This window comes from Salvia splendens, chromosome 16 (assembly GCF_004379255.2).
Source record: "Salvia splendens isolate huo1 chromosome 16, SspV2, whole genome shotgun sequence".
Lineage (NCBI taxonomy): Eukaryota > Viridiplantae > Streptophyta > Magnoliopsida > Lamiales > Lamiaceae > Salvia > Salvia splendens.
In genome coordinates, this window is record NC_056047.1 from 25,548,273 (window position 1) to 25,567,292 (window position 19,020).

Below are 19,020 nucleotides of genomic sequence, written 5' to 3' on the forward strand. Positions count from 1 at the left end.
GTTTCTCTCTCTTCTCTGCAAATCCTAGAAACTCCTCCATTCTTATGTAAATCCTCCATTCTTTTCCGTCCACCACGATCCTAGAAAAACGTTTCCTACTATCTCTCTCTGTAAATCCTTCATTCTTCTCCGTCCACCAGTCGAAGTATCTCTGGCACCCTTGTCAGATTCGTCACACGGACGAATCATCTCCGGCACTACCGCGTTCGAGTCGTCGAACAGAAGAACGGCCTCTGGCACCGGCGTCTCAGAGTCGTCAAACACCGTCTCCTGCACCACCGTTTCCGATTCATTCACTGAAACAACTGGATCGGACCTCAAAATTTCAGAATCAGAAATTGGGACTGCAATAGCTCTTCTGAAAAGAGATCGATTCACGTTTCAGGAACGATGGTGTCCGTCTCGGACACCGTTGAGAGAAGAGACAGGGGGACGATATGAACAAGAGAAGAACGATTATTCAGGCCCAGATTTAGGGTTTCAGTTTTAATTTTGGGTTGGAATATGTTTCGTCTGATTTCATGAATTTCCTAATTGGTGTTCAATTGGTGTAGAGTGGAAGAAAATTCGGGAGAGAGAGTAATGGGTTTTGGGTTTTGCTTCTTAAAAACAGTAACTGAAAATTTTGGGGAAGAAAGATGAGGGAGAGAGAAGGAGTATACGCAGATTCTACTTCACCTACTTTATTAGTCATTCTACTTAAAACACTAATTACTCATTCCTTAATCTCCGTGCCGAAAAGTAAACGTTCGAGTAGTCCGGGACGGAGGGAGTATGTAGTTACTTTTATTGATGATGCCACTAGATATTGCAATGTGTATTAGTGCCATTCAAAAGATAAAGCTTTTGAAAAAATTAAAATCTTCAAAGAAAGTGTAGAGCTTCATCATGGTGTAAAGATTAAAGTTCTTCGCACTGATAGGGGAGGTGAGTATTATGATCCAGTATATTTCGAATCTACTGGTATAGTACATCAGACCACTGCTCCATATACACCACAACAAAATGGGGTAGCAGAAAGAAAGAATAGAACATTGAAAGAAATGGTTAATTCAATGTTGTGCTTTTTTGGCCTAAGTGAAGGATTTTGGGGTGATGCTATGTTAACAGCCTGTTACATATTGAATAGAGTTCCTAATAAAAGGAACAAAATACCCCTTATGAACTTTGGCATAAAAAACTACCAAAACTGAGTTATCTCAGAGTTTGGGGTTGTCGGACTGTGGTAAGACTAACTGACCCTAAGATAAAAACCATAGGTCAAAGAGGTATAGATTGTGTATTTCTTGGCTATCCTAAAAATTCGGTCTGTTATAGGTTCTATGTCATAGAACCTAATGACTATGTATCCATGCACTCTATTATTGAGTCAAAAGATGCTGATTTTGGCAATGAGGATAGATTCATATCTTTACCTAAACCTGGAGGTATGATTGCAAGTTCTAGTGACTGTGATGTGACTAACAAAGTGATTAATATACCTCCTGAGGTTAGGAGGAGTAGTAGAGCAAGAAAAGCTAAGTCTTTTGGTGATGATTTCCAATTGTACTTGGTGGAAGGATCAAGGAATGAAATTAATTTTCAATATCAATATTGTTTTAATATTGGTGATGATCCAATATGGAAACTGACTGATTTACCACCTGGGTGTGAACCTTTGGATAGTAAATGGATCTTCAAAACAAAATTGAAGGTGGATAGAAGCATAGACAAATATAAAGCCAGATTGGTTATCCAAGGCTTTAGACAAAAGGAAGGAATTGATTTCTTTGACACCTATGCTCTTGTTGCAAGGATTTCCACAATTAGATTATTGTTAGCACTTGCTGCTATACATAATCTAATAATTCACCAAATGGATGTTAAGACTGTCTTTTTGAATGGTGAATTAGATGGAGAGATTTACATGAAACAACCAGAAGGCTTTGTCATGCCTGGTAATGAACATTGGTTATATCTCTTTACGGACTAAAGCAAGCCCCCAAGGAATGGCATCAAAAGTTTGATGACGTGGTTTTGTCTAATGGTTTTGTATTAAACCAAGCAGACAAGTGTGTATATAGAAAATTCGACACTACTGGCAAAGGGGTGATCATTTGCCTATACGTAGATAACATGTTGATCTTTGGTACTGACCAAGATCAAGTGGATAAAACAAATGAATTTTTGTCATCTAAGTTTGAGATGAAAGACATGGGGAAGGCTGATGTGATTCTTGGAATTAAGATCACACATGGAGAACAAGGAATTTCCATTTCTCAATCACATTATATTGAGAAGGTGTTGGAAAAATTTAATTTTAAAGATTGTTCTCCAGTAAAGACTCCTTTTGATCCTAGTGCCTAATAAAGGAGTTGTTGTGAATCAGCTTGAGTATTCAAAGGCTATTGGATCACTCATGTATGCCATGATTAGTACTAGACCCGATATAGCCTTTGCAGTTGGAAAAATTGAGTCGATATACTCACAATCCAAGTTTAATCCATTGGAAAGCAATGAATCGAATATTTAAATACTTAAAAAGAACCATGGATTATGGTTTGTCCTATTCTGGATTTCCTTCTGTTCTTGAAGGTTATTCGGATGCAAGTTGGATTATCAATATGGAAGATCATTCTTCCACAGGTGGTTGGGTATTCCGTCTTGGAGGTGGTGCTATATGTTGGGCATCAAAGAAACTGTAGCACCCCGAAATTTTGCAACTTCTATTTCTATTAATGTGGATATTGAATAAGAATTTCTTTTGTGGAAATTGAGTCTCTATGTGTTTGAGTTAATTATGTGAAATTAGTTGTTGTTGGTTATGTGAGTTAATGTGATTAAGCTTCCAATGTGTGAATTAAATTAAGTGGGATCATGCATAATCATTCTAGCCATTTTATTTGAAATTTTCGGTCCTCCTATTTATTGGAAATAATACTTTCTTTCTTGGATTTAATTAATTGCTTTGGGATATTTATCCGTATTAAATCCAAACCAAATTATGCCATCCCTTGAGATTTTCCAAATCTCCTAGTAATTAGGAGAAGGAATTATTTTGTGGATTTAATTGGTATCTTGTTTGTCTCCTTCCTTGATTTAAATAAATCTTACCATATCTTACCAAATTTAAATCCTATTCCTATTTGATTTGAGGACTTTAAGTATTTTTTTTCCTTGATCTATCCCATTCCACACGCCTACTTTCATTTTTAATTGTGGGATTTTATTTTATTCCCCTACAATTTAATTATATTATTTAAGTGTGGGATTAAACCTAGAGAATAAATAAGCCAAACCCTAACCCTAGCCCCATTATTCACGCCGCTCTCTTCCTCTCCTCTCTCCCACACGATTTTTTCTCCCCCTCTCCTTCTCCACCAATTCTTCACCAATCCTTTGTTCTTGCATCAATTTGGAGTTGAAAATTCAAGATTCATCGAAGAATCGCATCAATTATCTTTCCTACCGATTGTTTTTGAACAAGACGGGTATATTTGAATTCTCTTTCTCATCCTTTCCATTAAACCCATGTTTCTTGATTCCTTCATGCATATAATGAGTGTAGAAATCATAGATCTTAAAATTAATCGGTTGAGATTGATATTTTGGATGAGAAAGTATGTGGATATGCGTTTATGTATGTGTATGTGTGCGGTTGTGGATGATTTGTTGGTGAATGATATGTGAATATATGAGGACATGGTTGTGAGATCTTTTTGAAGCATGATTATGTGTTGGAAGCATGAATATATGTGTTTGGATGAATGATAGATAAACCCTAATTCGAATTTGTGAAGCATAAAAACTGTGGTGTTCGGATAGTAGATTCCGACGTGTGTTTGACCGACCAAACGATCTTATTTTGGCACGAATTTTTAACTGAGTAAACTTTGAGATGTCTTCTGTGTTGTGTATATGTTTCAGCCTCTTTTGACGAAAGATGAATTTTAAATGAAATTTTAAAGTTAACTGCGCAGTTCTGTCAGAATTTGTATTCTCATCCAGTAAGTTTCATTTTTGAATTGACCAACCTAAAGATGTGATTTTGATGTGAACTTTTAACTGGATGATCTTTGATTTGTCTACTGTGTTGTGGTAAAATTTCAGCCCAAACGGAGGTCGGATGGACTTTTAATGATTTTTACAAAACGACTGCGTAGTTCTGCTAAATTTCTGTCATGTTAAAATAATACTTGTTGTCAAGTTTGAATGAATTACATGATGCATGTGTGATTAAGAAACATATCCTATGATGTGATTATGTATTGCACATTGATGTATGCCAAATGGTTCGTTTCGTTTATGATGGTGAACGTTGGGATGGGCAATATAAGAATACGATGAAAGGAACGATAGGGCATGCATGAGTAATGTGTTGATAGAGAACTGATTGTGTTGTATTATGTGGTTATGATGTTGATAAGGGTTGTTGTGTGTACGTGGGTACGAAGAGCAAGGATTTCAATAAAGTTGTGAACCGTGTTTGTAAGCAATCGAGGTGGCTTTCTTTTACTAAACTCTTTTACGTTTCAAAAGTATGATTGTGGAGCTATAAGGGTGGTTTAAAGTGTTATGTCATGCCATGATTGTTTTGATGTTGAGATTATTGCTTGATACCTAGTTCGTTTGAGCTTGCTCCGTTAGGCTATAGGGCTATGTTGATATTGTGCTTGATGCCTAGTTTGTGAGTTCGCTCCATTAGGCTATAGGGCTATGATAAACGAATTCGGGTCTGAGTAGGGCCGCAAACCCTACACAGAGGGGATCATGAGTCGTCCTTGCTAGTCGGCCGGTCTCGTGGGCGAATAGTGTGGCCACACTTTCGTCGCACTATGCTAAGAGGATGTGAATGATTGATTGTTAAGAAAGTGGGGAGATTGTTTTGTCTGGCCAGACTATGAAACTGTTTTTGTGATACTCGATGATTCTTTTCTAAAATGTTAAAACTCGAGTTCACTATGGTATGGATGACATAACTTTTATCAAATATTTTGGCGTGTGTCCACTGAGTATATCAAGTACTCAGCCCTGCATATGTTTTCTTTATGTGCAGGTTGAGCGGTGATGTTGCGGCGGATGTTGAGTCGAGCCTTAAGAAATTCCGGATGCGTCGTGTCTTCATACATAGGCGCCTCCCTTTGACTCTCTTGAATACTTGTTTTTCCACTGCCGTGTTTGAAATTAATTTCTAGAAGTCTTCCGCACTATTTAATACTGTTTTATGACATTAAGTATTTTGAGGCTAAAATCTGTTGCTTAACTTTTCAATAAACTAAAATATTTCTTTTTGAAGTTAACTGGGTTTTTCATATTTACGTCCCCCTTTTCTTCCCCGCTTCTTAGTCCCTCCCCTCGTCACGTTTTCCAGTCTTCACTATCCTTAGTAAGGGCAGCCGTGACAAAAACAAACTTGTATCACAAATTCAACAATGGAATCAGAGTTTGTGGCATGAGCAGCAGCTAGTAAAGAGGTTGAATGGCTAAGAAATTTAATTTATGAAATTCCATTGTGGCCTAAACCGATATCATCTATATCTATCAGATGTGATAGTGCAGCTACCTTGGCTAAGGCATATAGTCAAGTGTATAATGGAAAGTCAAAACACTTAGGTGTTAGACATAGCATGATACGTGAAATTATTACGGATGGTGTGATATCTGTGGAGTTTGTGAGAACTCACAACAATTTAGCCGATCATTTAACCAAAGGGTTAAGCAGAGATCTTTTGCACAAGTCGGCTATAGGGATGGGATTAAAGTCCACTACAAATCTCTGATATTAAGATACCCAATTCCCATTTAGTATGACACTAGATGCTGAATTCAATGTGGAAGGCTTGATATTTGGAGATTGGAACACATTGAAGAATCATCCCTAGGTATGTGTTCAAGCCTACAAGTTAAGGAGGTTGAATGTATATATTCTTAATAGTTCTTTTGAAAAATTGCATATGTAGGTGCAAGAATAAAGGAACTACCTATATAAGCATGAAGACTAGCCGTTTCAAGAAGCTAGGACTTGGCTTCGACATATTTATGAAGGATAAGGACATAGGCTAGTAAATATAGTGTCAAGATAGAACATATTCGTATGTAAACTTTTGTATACATTATCTTCGTGTATTCAATGTGAGTTCCCATGGTTCAATCCTTAGAGACACCATGGGTATTCGAATGTATGGAATGTATAATGTACTAAGGTGAAATTCAATCGTTACGATATTTCATTTATGCAAAAGTTTGAATTTTGAGATGACTTGTTTTAGTAAATCAATGATTGCACTAAAATAGGGGAGAATTGTTGTATATTTTAGTGTAATTGGATTAACTTGATTGATCAATATGATCATAATGAGACATCAAATAAGTTGGATGTGCAGAGTGCACACTTGTTTGAATTCGTTATGATTGGACAGGGGTTCGGGGGCAGCGCCCCCGAGAGCGGGGTCCAAGGGGCAGAGCCCCTGGCTAGGGTCGAGCCCAGGTCAGCTTGAAAATTTTTTTATTTCCATTAAAGTTGCTATACAGAAATCTTCATCCGGAAATGTAATTTCCAAAAATTGAAGGACTAATTTACCATTTTAGAAACCCGCCAAAATCAGTTAAAATCGGTTAACTGATGAAGAGACGCAATGTTCCATGAAGAGACGCGATGCTTCGTTTCTGCATCTTATAATTGATCATTTTTTGTTCTAAGATCTGATCGAGAAATCAACATACGAATCTGCTACAAACCTGAATTGTATCCGATCAAATATTGGTAGAACCGCCAAATTGATTTGATCTGAAAGTATTTTCACGCCTTTCAGGAAATCCGATTGTTCACATTCTCTGTAAATCTCCCTAACAGTTGCTGCGCAATTTCATTGGTCCAAGCAGTCGTTCACGGCCAGAAAATGTCTTCGACTTTGTTGCTTTCTAAAAGTGAGTACTCTCATCTTCGAATGCACAATTTTTGTTGTTGTTATATTAAATGTTTTTTCTCTATTGATTGTTAATTTGTTATTCAGTTTGGAAGAAAAATGGCGACATTTGTGGATTTAAGTTTTTACTTCTTCGAACTGTAGTTTTTTTTTGTTTAAGAGATAATTAGGCAGGTTGTAGTGATTATTGTGAAATATGAAAGGCATAATTAGTTTTGTTTATGCAATTTGGTTGGATTTGAATTGTCGGTGTGATTCGTGTAAATGGAGTCGTCATTGATGACGACGGACGACGTCATCGAAGAAATAATGAGACCACCGGTCATTGCCTGCGCGGCCAGGGATCGACGAAGTCGTTGCTGCGAAAACTCTGATCCGAAACGTGGAGAGGGAAGATTGAAAAGAGGCTGCGGAAGCTATGAAGAAGAAAGAAGACATGCTAGAGATGTATTTGGAGAAAGCTTTCAATTCCACATTCTTTCATATCTTCAAATGTAACATGATACATTACATATATTCTCCATTCGAATGATCTAGAACATTGTACTAATCTACTTTTATGCTAAGTAAAACATGCTTTACTTTCTTAATCAAAACAAACTCTGCAAACTCTCTCTCTTCTTTATTCCATTGAGCAACACGTCTCTCCAAGTACAACGGTGGTCCTCCACCTTAGCTGGCATGCTTGGCTCAATCACAGCTGTAGCTCGTGTGAGCTTTCTGATTGGTTCTTTTGATGTACCAGCCTTTGTCCTCTCCTTTGTCTTATCTATCACCTTGGCTCGTGTGAAGTTGATCACTTGTTTATCACGTGCATCTTGCTTTATTGCCATACACTGATCACCATGGTTAGTAATCACAGCATTGCATGCAGTAGCTTGATCAACATGGCATGCAGCGGCTTGATCAACAGCTTGATCAACTTGGCATGCAGCGGCTTGATCAACAGCTTAATCAACTTGATGGTCCAGTTACTTGAGATGCATTATGCCAAGTTGATCAACAGCTTGATCAACTTGACGGTCCAGTGACTTGAGATGCATTGCATCTTGATCAGCTTGACGATCACTTCTAACACACCCCCTCAATCCGAGGGAGGCTAAGGACACCACTCCTAATCTTTCCCTTAGCTTCACGAAGGGTTGATGACTCAATGGTTTAGTGAATATATCTGCTATTTTATCCCCGGCTGGAACATGCCTCAACTCAATCTCCTTGCTCAGAACCTTATCTCGAACAAAGTGGATATCTATCTCAATGTGCTTAATTCTTGCATGTAAAACAGGGTTAGAAGACAATGCAATTGCACTCAAGTTGTCCACCCAAATCACTGGACTCTCTTTCTTCTTAATATTCAATTCACCAAGCATAGAAGACAACCAACTCACTTCAGCAGCTGCTTGAGCTAGGCTCTTATACTCAGCTTCTGTGCTGGATCTAGCAACCACAATTTGCTTTTTAACACACCATGAGACAAGGTTCCTTCCATGGTAAGCACACACTCCTGTGGTGGATCTCCTATCATCTAGGTCTGCTGCCTAATCTGACTCAGAGAATGCACAAACTTGACCAGGAGACTTTCTAATTTGAATTCCATAATAAGTCCCTGAAAGATATCTAGAGATCCTCTTCACAGCCCTCCAATGTGTGTCTAATGGTTCAGCCATGTACTGACTTACCTTGTTGATAGCAAAATAGATGTCTGATTTGGTAATAGAAGCATATTGCAGAGCTCCTACAATGCTTCTGTAGAGTTTTGCATCAAAAACTGGTTCTCCAGAGTTTTTGGTTAATTCTGAGTTGGAAATCATTGGAGTTGGACAGCCTTTAGCTCCTGTCATGTTAGCTTTCTTTAAAAGATCTTTGATGTAGTTGGATTGGCAAAGATGTAGACCTCCATCAGTAGTCTAGATAACTTCAACTCTCAAAAACAAGCTCACCTCCCCAAGATCTTTTAATGAAAAGCAAGAGTTGAGCTGAGATATCACCTTCTGAATGGAGTCTTGAGAAGTCCCTATGATGTGCATGTCATCTACATAGATAAGCAAGTAGATAACCTCCCCACATCTCTGTCTAATGAACATGGAAGCATCAGATTTGGATTGGGAGAAGCCAAGCTTGATCAGGACAGAATGAACTGTGAAGAACCATGCTCTAGAAGCTTGTTTTAGTCCATAAATTGCTTTGTTGAGTTTGCACACCAAGTGAGTACCCCCTTATTCAAAACCAACTGTTTGCTTCATGTAGATGTCCTCCTTAAGCTCACCATTAAGAAATGCATTATTCACATCAAGGTGAGTTACTGCCCAGCCAAGAGACACAGCAAGTCTGAGGATGACTCTGATTGTAGTAGGCTTCACAACTGGGCTGAAAGTCTTTTTAAAATCAAACCCGGGTTGTTGAGAGAATCCTTGAGCAACCAATCTAGCTTTTTATCTAGCAATGACACTAGACAAGTGAAGTTTAATCTTGAAAACAAGTGCACCCTATAAGATTCTTGCTTGGAGGAGGTGTTGTTAATATCCATGTTTTATTGTTAAGAAGTGCATTAAATTCACTCAACATAGCAGATTTCCAACAAGGAACAAGTAAGGCTTCTAGAGCTGATTTAGGCAGATGAGACGACATAGAAAGAGTGAAGACTCTAGGTTTAAAAATTCCAGATTTTGACCAGGTTGTCATTGAATGAGTTGCCTGAGTGACTGCTGGAGTGATTGGAGGAACATCATGAGGTGAGGAATCAGGTGACTGAATAACAGGTGATAGCTGTGGTGAGGGACTATTGACAGAATCTGTACCAGATGAGTGATCTGGTGCAGCATTTTCTCTATGAGGTGAGACAATAGGTGCAAGGATGGGAGGCATGGAAGAATGATCACATGATGATGGTGGTGGAGCAACAGTGGCAGTAGAAAATGGAGAAATTTGAAATGGAAAAACAGTCTCATCAAAGATGACATCTCTAGTCACTATGACCTTCCCTTCAGGTAGAAGAACTTTGTATCCTTTGTGAGAGGGGCTATATCCCAGAAAAGTCCCCTTAACAGACCTAAATTGAAGTTTGTGATTATTATAAGGTTTAGTAAAAGGAAAAAATAAACAGCCAAAAATTCTAAGTGCTGAGTAGTCAGGTTTGGAGTGAAAAAGAGCCTCATATGGGGAAATGTTGTTGATCATTTTGGATGGCATAAGATTAATGAGATAAACAGCTGTGACAAAGGAATCATCCCAGAATCTCTGAGGAAGATAAGATTGAGCTAACATGGCTAAGCCAGTTTCTACAATGTGTCTGTGTTTTCTCTCAGCCAACCCGTTTTGTTGTGGTGTGTATGGACAGGATACTCTATGAACTACCCCACTCTCTTTCAGAAAATGAACTAATCCTTGATACTCACCTCCCCAGTCTGATTGAAGGATCTTAATTCTTGATCCTAGCAGGTTTTCGCTCATAAGCTTGAACTATTTAAAAAAGCAGTGAGATCACTTTTATTTTTGAGTAAGTAAATCCAGGTGAATCTAGAAAAATGGTCAACAAATGAAACATAATAAGAATATCCATTTCTAGATTGAACTGGAGAAGGCCCCCAAAGATCACTATGAACAAGTTCAAGAGGTGCATTGTGTTGTGAAGCAGAATGTGGATATGGTAATCTGTGAGCTTTAAACACACAACAAGGATAGCAAAGTGAAGTAGTTTTCATTGAATTATAGGGAATATTACAGCTGTTGAGAGCAAGTTTAACAACATCTATAGTAGGATGTCCTAGTCTACTATGCCATAAAGACAAAACAGAACCAGAAACTTGATTGGAACTACTGCTGGATTGTTTGCTCAAGCTCAGGGAATGGACAGCTGGACTCTCTGTACTGGAGGAAGCAATGGGGACAGGCCAACGCTTGATTGGGGTATGATCTACCAGGAAATGATAAAGGCCTTTTTCAAGAGTTCCTTTGAGCACTACCTCCCTGGTGCTCGGTCCTTTACAAAACTAAAACTTGGATGAAATTCAAAGAAGACAGAATTGTCTTGAGCAAATTTGGAAACACTCAGTAGATTCTTGGTGATGTTAGGTACATGCAAAAGATTTTTACGATGAAGCTTTCTAGAGAATCTAGTTGAGTGAGATTTAAATGCACTTTCTACAATATTTGCTATATTAACAGCAGATCCATTACCAAGCAAGAGATTCTTACCTCCTATGTATTTAGTGCTTATGTTGAGATTGCTCAAGTCATTGGACACATGGTGTGTTCCCCTGAGTCTGGATACCAACTTGATGATGCATTTGATCCATAGCTAAACTCTGATGGAGTTCCAACAGAGAAGGATGCTGAAGGAGACCTAGGCACTGACTGTACAAGATGAGCTGAAGGATTGAAGAATCCTTGATTATGTTGTTGTGGAGAACCTCCTCTAAACTGGACTTGAGGTGGTGTGAAGTTTTACTTGAACCTATGCCAACATTTGGCTGCAGAATGGCCAGGCTTCTCACACAACTGACAAACAATTTTGTTGTTTCCTCGGCCAAAGCCTCTGCCACCTCTTCCTCTTCTCTGAAATCTTCCTCCAAAGCCTCTTCCATTTGCTGCTTCAAATCTGTTGTTGTTGAAATTTTGAGACTCCCTCTTCTGCCCAGACTGCTGCTGGACAAGATTCAATGATGGTTGTGATCCATATGTGCTAATAGAACTTGCTCTAGTTGACTCCATTCTTGACTCAAAGCTGAATAGAAATGCACTGACATCTCCAAGACTCCAAGGATCTGATCTGGAAGTGACTGCACATACGACATGATCATAATCCTGCCCAAATCTTCCAAGGATGTGAAGGACTTGCTCAGCTTCTGAGATTCTACAGCCCACTGAACCACGCAAGTCAAAATATGTTCTCATCTTGCCTAGATAATCAGTCATTGACATTCCATCTTTCTTCAAATTCTGCATTTGTTGTCGATATTACATCACCTTAGCTGTGGAGCGGCTTGCAAAGTTAGTCTCTAGAGCACACCATATGTCTCTAGCAGATCTGAGCCCTACCACCAAGGTTAGAGCATTTTCTGATATTGAAAACAAGAGCCATCCAGCCACTCTCCTATCTTGTCTTTGCCAACTATCCATCTTGGTCTGGAATCAATTGTGGAGGGGAATCAATGTCCCCTGTGATAAATCCTTCAAGGCCGTAGCCATACACCGCAACATCAACTTGTTGCTGCCACGTAAGAAAGTTTCCATCAGTTAGCTTCACTGAGATTGGAGGTAGTTGAGAGAAGATTGGTGGCAGTGTTGCCACTGGAATAGTTTCATTGGCTTCTGTCATTTTTGGCAGTGAAGAGTAAAACAAAAAAAAAACAAGAATAAGAAAGCCAAGATCAAAAGAATCCTGCTCTAATACCATGAAAAGAAGCTGGGGAAGCTATGAAGAAGAAAGAACATATGCTAGAGATGTATTTAGAGAAATCTTTCAATTCGGCATTCTTTCATATCTTCAAATGTAACATGATACAATACATATATTCTCCATTTGAATGATCTAGAACATTGTACTAATCTACTTTTATGCTAAGTTAAACATGATTTACTTTCTTAATCAAAACAAACTCTGCAAACTCTCTCTCTTCTTCATTTCATTGAGCAACACGTCTCTTCAAGTACAACGGTGGTCCTCCACCTTAGCTGGCATGCTTGGCTCAATCACAGTTGTAACTCGTGTGAGCTTTCTGATTTGTTCTTTTGATGTACCAGCCTTTGTCCTCTCTTTTGTCTTATCTATCACCTTGGCTCGTGTGGAGTTGATCACTTGTTTATCATGTGCATCTTGCTTTGTTGCCATACACTGATCACCATGGTTAGTAATCTCAGCATTGCATGCAGTAGCTTGATCAACTTGGCATGCAGCGGCTTGATCAACTTGACGGTCCAGTGGCTTGAGATGCATTATGCCAAGTTGATCAACAGCTTGATCAACTTGACGGTCCAGTGACTTGAGATGCATTGCAGCTTGATCAGCTTGACGATCACTTCTAACAAAGATCAGCTGAATTTGGAGGCGATTGCGAAGCAGAGCAAGGGGAAAGACGTGCCGGAGGAGCTGTTCATGATTTTGCAGGAGAACCAAAGGAGCATTATCCATTTCCAGAGCAAGGAGCACTGCAGAGAGGCTCTCAAGCTATTGGATATCGAGAGCGTTCATTTGGTGTTCGACGATTTGATCCAGAGAGCATCTAGGTGCTTGCCCGGCGCTTCAGCTTCTGATTCACACTACTCTGATACTGTGAAAGCCTCCTCCTATAATAGTTTGAGTCCCACGGTGAACACCTCAGCTACCACCGTGTCGTCTTCCTCGTCCAGTTTCTACAGCGAGAAGGAGATCATGAAGGCCACAGAGCCCTTGTTTACCAGGGATGACATGTATGTGAAGAAACCAAAGATGGGGTTCGATATGGATGGATTGGGGGTTGGGAGTCGGCCTGGAGATTTATCGGCTCCAGCTCTTAAGACGGTGATTGCTTTAGGTGAGCTAGCTCCTCGTCGATAGTTTTGACATGTTTGAGTTATGATACCTTCCGTTTTGAAGGATTCACTAATTTGCTGCAGGGCAAGGTGGTGAGAAAGTGAGTTTGATAAAACTGGCGAGTCTCATTGAAGCTTCTGCGAAGAAAGGGGCTCAAAAGCTTGTTCTCCGAGCCAAATTATCGGATCAGATAAAATGGCTTCCTGATTCAATAAGGAAGCTCTCCAGTTTGACCACATTGGATTTATCCGAAAATAGGATTGCTGAGTTGCCAGTGGCTATAGGGGGACTCTCCTCATTAGAAGTGTTAGATTTACACGCAAACTTTATTTCTGAATTGCCAGAAACTATCGGAGATTTGCTCAACTTGCTTCATCTTGATCTGAGGGGAAACCAGTTGAGGTCACTCCCTCCAACCATTGATAGGTTGGTTCGTCTCCAAGAGCTTGATTTAAGCTCTAATAGACTCCCATCGCTTCCAGAAACTATTGGGTCACTGGTCAGTCTCAGGGTTTTGAACATTGAAATGAACAATATTGAAGAAATCCCGCACACAATTAGTCGTTGTGTTTCACTCAAGGAGCTTCACGCAGACTATAACCGGCTGAAAGCACTCCCTGAAGCAGTCGGTCGGATTTGATTTTTGGAGATTCTCACAGTACACTACAATAACATCAGACAGTTGCCTACTACAATGTCCTCCTTGGAAAACTTAAGAGAGCTCGACGTTAGTTTCAATGAGCTTGAATCTGTACCTGAGAGCTTGTGCTTTGCGAAAAGCCTTTAGAAGATGAACATAAGTAACAATTTGGCTGACTTACAATATCTGCCAAGATCCATTGGAAATTGTTAAGGATGATGATCCTCAACGTCGAGTTCCAATTACAATCAAGAAATGAGTGCCGACGGTATCGAGCGCCCAACGCGTTGGGTCGGCGATTGCTCCGGCGGAGGGCAGCTGAGCGCGAGAACAGTCTCGTCGGCAGCCTCATGAGAGGTTTCTTGAAGCACAATTAATTGAGCTAATATCGATAATTTCATGTATTCATTGACTCTCTAAAATGATAACCTATCCCTATTTATAATACTATAATACTAGTTATGGAACAAGAAACAAATATAAGAAAAGATATGCAAATCCCTAATATATCTAAACTAATTAATAATGATAGAATACTCGTATCAACTCCCCCACGGTTAAAATCCACCTTGTCCTCAAGGTGGGAACCACGACACCACGAAGAGTCCCTCCGGGATCAAACGCACAAGACTGCCCTCTCTTTTTCAATATTTTTCTGTGTGTTGCTGATTGCGGTCTTCTTTGTAACCAATTTTATAGTCCTGACTCTAATCTCATCCTCAAATAACCTTCTCTCCTCTTCCATTCCCTCTTCAAGGTTGTACTTTTGTATCTCAAAAGCAGTCTTGTCCATCCTCGTGATTTTGCTCTGCTTTTCAGGATGCATACTTAAATCCTTTTCTTTCGACTCCAAACTAGAATCAAGAGCTTCAGGTTTCATCTCGTTCTCGATCAGCCTCAGAAAGGTGTTGTTGACCTCATCTTCTCTTTTGGTAACATTACTAAGTACTATCAACTTCTCTTCCCTCTTCTCTTCACCATCGTGCGAATCTATTTTCCACTCCTTTTTCCTTGAGCTTGAGACACCCGCTTGCGGTTGACGAGGAGAGGCGCATAATGGAGCTTTCACGGACATCGATAGCAAGGGCTGGCTAGGGCTCGGTGCGGCGTAGGGCGGAAGCTCAATAGTCGATGTTGTACTTGGCTGCTGTAGCTGACGATCTGACCATAGCGGTGGCTTCTGGTCGAGCACGAGTTGCGGGCGTGTGGGGGTACTAGAGCTTGGGAACGTGGGGCTCTGGTTCCGGTTTTGGGGCTGCTGGCACAACAGGTTTGGGGGAGTCAGCTGTGGCGGATGTTCTGGCGACGGGGGAGCGTGAATCTTTCCAACACGGCGACCGGATCTTTGGGAGGGCAGATCCCAGCAAGTCTGGTTTTTCGCATGCAGAAACGGCTGTTGGTGCGATTCTTGCGAAGACCAACCCGAGTTCGGGCTTAGGCGAGCGCAATGCGGCTGTCGGAGTGGTCGTTCCTGCTCTGCGAGCTGATCCCCAGAGGTGAAGGCGTTGCGCGGAGGCCGGTAGACATTCTGTCGGGCGGAATACCAGCTGGAATTAGAGCGAGCGTGCGGCGGCTCGTAGTAGTCGTTGAGCTCTCCAGGTGGCCGGTAGGTATTCCGTCGGACGGAATACCGGCTAGAATTAGAGCGCTTGTGCGGCGGCTCGTAGTAGTCGCTGAACTCTCTAGGTGGCCGGTAGGCATTCCGTCGGACAGAAGCTCGTAGTAGTCGCTGAGCACTCCAGGTTGTTCCCAATCTGAACAAGAATACGGCTGCGGGCCGTACATATCTGGGCTGAAATACGATAACGGCCCAGAGGTGTAAGGAGGTGTTCTAGGGCGCGACTGACTGTGGGGCGGATAGCGGCGGGTTCGCTGCGAGTACATCAGGTCTGGAGTCTGATGAGGCGATGGCTCCGGCAGCGGAGGCGCACGAAGTTTGCCAATGCGTTGATTGGTTGCGTCCAACCGGGTCTCCAGTTTGTCAATCGCAGCATGTATGCGATCAAACAACTTGGTTGTATAGGAGTCTTCCAAATTTGGCATCTCAAAGTCTTTACGGATGCAAGAGGTGGCAATGGTGAAAAACTGATAATATAAAGAAAATGATGTGGGTGTGTTTTCTTCGCCGTAGAAATCGACCTCTAATTAGGGTGAATGGATGCGGAGGGTGAGAACTGATGAAAACACCAGTTGTTAAGGATGATGATCCTCAACGTCGAGTTCCAATTACAATCAAGAAACGAGTGCCGACGGTATCGAGCGCCCAACGCGTTGGGTCGGCGATTGCTCCGGCGGAGGGCGGCTGAGCGCGAGAACAGTCTCGTCGGCAGCCTTATGAGAGGTTTCTTGAAGCACAATTAATTGAGCTAATATCGATAATTTCATGTATTCATTGACTCTCTAAAATGGTAACAACCTATCCCTATTTATAATACTATAATACTAGCTTATGGAACAAGAAACAAATATAAGAAAAGATATGCAAATCTCTAATATATCTAAACTAATTAATAATGATAGAATACCCGTATCAGAAATCTTGAAATGCTAGAGGAGTTGGATATGAGCAATAACCAGATAAGGGTTCCTTCAGAATGTTAACGCTACTTCGGATCTTGAAGGTTGATGGGAATCCTCTGGCTGTGCCTCCGAGAGATGTAATCGACAAAGGGCCATGTTAAGGATCTTGATCCTCAACGTCGAATTTCGGTTACAATCACGAAACGAGTGCCGAAGGTATCGAGCGCCCAACGCGTTGGGTCGGCGATTGCTCCGGCAGTGGGCGGCTGAGCGCGAGAATGATCTCGTCGGCAGCCTTAAGAAGGTTCTTGAAGCACAAATATTTGAGCCAATTCACGTTAATTTCATGTATTGATTAAATAATTGACTAATTATTATGAAAGACTCCACACATATTTATAATATGTGTAGATACAAAAAGATATGCTAAATCCCTATAATATCTAAACAAAATATATGCTAAATCCCTATAATATCTAAACAAAATAATAATAATAGAAATACTCGTATCAGGCCACATGTGATCAGACTGAGTTCTTTTGCATCTTTAAACATGTATTGATTTGTGTCCTCTTATGCAGAAGGCTAATTAAGTTTTTATTGTACCTCAGGCTATTGTTCAGTTCATGGCTGAATTTGTTGCCAAGAAGGAAGTCAAGTCGCAGCCGGTGAAGCAAAAGAAATCTTGGGCACAAATATGCTTCTTTTCGATATCAAACAAACGCAAACGCAATGCCATGGGCTATGATAAAACCTAAGATATTTCAGTCTGGAATATGCAACATCAAATTTGTGGGTATTGTTATTCCATCATGATCCAATTGAACTCCATACCACATCCTGAGTAAGTTGAGTTGTTCATATGCAGGAATCAAGTAATAATTTGTTGGTGGGAAGTTTTCACATCCACTAAACTAGACAATTTATCTTCATATCTGGCTCGGCTCCTTCATTTATATAATTACAGGTTATTAATATTTATTGTTTTTTCAAATTTTGCCACCTGTTGTGAAGTTGGAGTACAATTGGTTAAGACAAAGGGAAATGTATCTGTCAATGTTGATGTGTGAATTTGTTGTAAACATTGTTTGATTCTGTCATAGATTACGAAATCATCTGTCCATTGTTGATTTGATGCAGTCAAATGTCTATTACTTAATGGAATCTTGTGATACTTTTTAATTTGGTTTGTATGTGACTGATAAGGGAAAATCCTTATCAAGTGAAAAAGATAAAGAAAGTCGCAGAGAAACCGTCCTCCGTTGACAATCGAAAATTATAAATGGAAAACTAAACAAAGATAAAAGACAAATAATTATGATTTCATTGCTTGATTGAAGAGAATAACAATAGGTCTTGTTTATAATTAGGTCTGCAAATTCGGGTACCCGAACCCGAAATCTCAAAAATATCATACCCAATACCCGACCCGTATGTGAGTTCGGGTACCCTAATACCTGATGCGGGTACCCGACTCTAACAAATCGGGTACCCATAAACCCTAAATTATTATATTTCAAATTTATTCTATTTATATAAATTATATTGTGATGAGAATCGAAATTATTTAAAATAACACAATACTATTTATTGACTATTATTAAAAGTTTATCCTTCAATTTTAATGCTTTAGTTTTCTCTAAATTATGCTTCTACGACTATATATATTTATATAATAGACATTAGATAAATAGACACTACTCAAAAGAGATTAAAAATAAATTTTTTAATTATTAAATAAACATTGTAATAAAACGGAGAAAACATAACTATATATTGAAAACATAACAAGTAATAACATATATAATGCAACATGATGTTTAAATAGCAATATTTATTACAAATACATAATTAATCGGGTATTAGTCGGGTACCATAATATGGGTTTTGGGTACACTAAACTCGAAAAATCCTAACATTAACTATCCGAACCCATAATTTCGGGTTTCGGGTACCCAAAACCCGTCGGGTATTGGGTCGGGATCGGGTATACCCGTAACCCGAGGACTAAATTCTCACTCCTATTTATAATACTCCTATGAATAACTTAACTTGGTGAACAAGATAATAAAGATGATATATGGGAAATATAGCTAAATTAATAATATATAAAATAATAGAGATATGACATTTTCTATAGATATATACATATCAGTGAATTAATTAATCTTGATGTGGTGCAAATATTCAGCCATTTTCTAAAGTATAAAACTATGTATATTCTATGTAACTTCGACCAAACGGCAAGCTATTTTAGCTTTCCTCCATTTTGTATTAGTTGATATTAACTATGTGTTACAATATTGATTTGTTGTCTTATCTTTGATGTTATCATACTAAAAACCATGAATATCTGTCAATTAAATATATACGTATTGAGCTTAGGTCATTATCACATTGCAATAGATCTTGGTATATGCGAATTGTTTGGCATCAGTTATTTC

General features: G+C 39.6%; 1 pseudogene; it reads left to right on the forward strand.

Annotated features, from left to right (window-relative positions):
- The first annotated feature begins 7,169 nt into the window (after positions 1-7,169).
- Positions 7,170-17,334, forward strand: LOC121770407 (annotated as a pseudogene).
- The last annotated feature ends 1,686 nt before the right edge of the window (positions 17,335-19,020 follow it).